Genomic DNA, 2,976 nt, shown 5'->3' with positions numbered 1-2,976 from the left:
TTTTAGATTTAAGAACTCTATTCAAAACATAGCAAATAAACAATATATTTTCTTCACACCAATGAGATGTAGTACTAGCGTTAAACATACTAGCAACAACTAGTTCAATAAAAGTTATATTCTTTTTTCTTTTCAACTTTACCATTCACTTGTAATTATGGTGTAGTTGTTCCATGTATAATTCCAGACAATTTATAAAACTCATTAAATAAACTAAATCATACTTGGAATCTCTTAATATTTATACTAAATTGATTTTCAATTTCAGCTGTAAAGATCCTTAACATGCCAAGCGTTTCACTTTTATTTTTCATTTCTTGGTAACGTCTCATCAAGTTCACATATGTCAAAGTGTAATAAATCTAAAGACTTAGATTCTCTAACTACATATTTATGTGAACTCTTTGTTATTTTAGCTTGACTATAAAAATCACATTTTTCAAAATCATTTAACAATAACTTTAGAATTAAAACTAAGTTACTTAATTTTGAAATCAGATGTGTTCACATCACATAGTCTAGCATGTCAAAATTAAAATCACACAACATGTAAGCATAAACAGACATTTTATTGATTTCAACATTCAAACAATAGAGACATATTAAATTTCAATGTTTAATTTAAATATGCCATGAATGACGTACCTTAATAGCTTTTCTCATGAATTATCTTCTGAATTCTACGGGAGTGTGCCTCCACGTCCATGAATCTATCAGCCTCCATGTGCCTCCACGGATCTGTCAGCCTCCATGTAACTGTCATCGGACATCTGATACTCTCTGATACTCTAGGTAGCAATTACAACTTACTTAGAGTATCTCAAACATATCTCGCATTATTGCTGGAACTGTAATAGTTATACAGATCATCAGCAAGTCGATTAAGAATATAATTCTTATCATTATTCTCCCATGGGTTAATTCTCCAACTGTTTTATCCTTTTCTATTTACTTCAAACTGAAACAGTTTATCAAAATGAGAGACAACATAACCAAATCCAGTAATCTCTTCGGTTGACATGGCAGAACGAAACGTCTTAAAATTGTTGGATTTTGAGTTTCAAAAACTATTTAAAATTCACAATTTATGCCACCGAAGATATTACTGGGTTGAGTCGCGGACTAGGTCGCTCTCTTTAAGACGTTTCGCGGCACTGCCCAAATTGTGCAAGACAGACTATCAACCACGAAGTCCCCAGGATAAAACAGCCCAGATTCACTGTGTCGGAGTTCCACTGCACCGTAGAAAACTGTTCTAGAATTACACCCTCAATATGGCAGTTTAAGCCACTCTCAATATGACAATTAAAGTCACTCTCAATATGGTACTATGACCATTCATAACTACGGTATAATAACCGCTCAAAAAGACAAAAAAAACGAATGGACTACGGCATAATAACCGCTCTAAAAACAAAGTGATTACGGCATAGCAACCGCTCTAAAAACAAAAGAACTACGACATAACAACCGCTTTAAAACCGAAGGGACTGCGACATAATAACCGCTCTAAAACCGAAGGGACTGCGGCATAATAACCACTTTAAAACCGAAAGGACAGAAAGAAAGGGGAGAAGTGGCTCGAAAATTAGGCGAGCAGAATATAAGAGGGAGAAAAGAGAAAGTTGGGAAAAGCATCCAACTTTGGTGTACTTTTCAAAATAGCTTGAAACTCATTATATAGTGATGGAAGCAAAGTCACATATGTTTTCTAAACAATATGGGACTTTAGTATGTATAGAATTGAAACTACAGAAAATACGATAGTTTTTCAAAGTGGGATTTCAAAAAATATTCTTACCAATGTGGGACTTGAATTTTAAAAAACAAGTTTCTTTCCAATTAAATTTACAAAAAATATTTCTTTCCAATGTGGGACTTCAACACATTTTTAAATTCACACTATAACATACATATGTTCCAACATTAAATAATTAGATTTTTTTTCATTTGTTGCTTCTTCAGTCATTGTGATTTCATTTGAATTTTGAGCAATTTCAAACATGTGCTAACTAAGATACTCTATCTCCAACTAAAATGTCCAAATATTGAATTAATCGGATTTTCACTCTTATAAATCCTTTTGTACTCTTATTTTTAGTTAATGTGGAACTAATAACTTATACTTAAATTTAGTAAAATTGAAAAAAAATACAAAATGAACACACATAATACTCAAAATAAGAGATTTAGAAAAACGATAAAACAAGCCATCGTATTCCAATGAATATAGAGGAGTTTCTTTTTCTCTTCAAATGATGACAACACATGTATATATATACATATATAATATAATGGAAGAGAGAGTCTTTAATGACCAAAATTCAATGTATCTATTGATTATGCATCAACATGCTCACCAAGATAGATAAGCGATCTTGAAGCATAAGTGATGATTATATTGAATTTTGGTTACGAAAGAAGTGACGTGGATGCATAACCGATTGATACATTGAATTTTGATTGCATCAACAAAGACACAACACAAACACATCAACAAAGACACAACACAAAACCCATATGGTTATGTTTAATATTAGAAAAAAAAAATCCAAGTCTCAATTTGGATAAATATAAGACTTGAAATTGAGTTTATAAAGAGATGCTTCTTTCACATTTTAATTTAACTTTGTAACGATAAGTTGGGTTAAATATAAAAAATTACTACGATATAACAGTTTATTGATTGAGTTATCCATCCACACACCCCTAATTAATCTTATAAGCAATTTTATAAAAATAAACTATAGCTAATATAAAAACCATATGTGTTAGATGTCTTGTCATGCTTCGTTGACTAATCTTCAATTTGTATTTCTATATTAAAATTTGAATATTCTATAATTTGTGATATTAAATCGTCAAAATATATTGGACCTACACATAACAAAAATCAAATGTATTTTTCAGATTTGCATGAACTACTATAATTTCATGTATGAATTCGACAACTTCTGTCTTTTCTTAAAGTAGGGG

The sequence above is a fragment of the Cicer arietinum genome, chromosome 6, assembly GCF_000331145.2.
Source record: "Cicer arietinum cultivar CDC Frontier isolate Library 1 chromosome 6, Cicar.CDCFrontier_v2.0, whole genome shotgun sequence".
Lineage (NCBI taxonomy): Eukaryota > Viridiplantae > Streptophyta > Magnoliopsida > Fabales > Fabaceae > Cicer > Cicer arietinum.
This window is presented reverse-complemented; position numbering follows the sequence as displayed.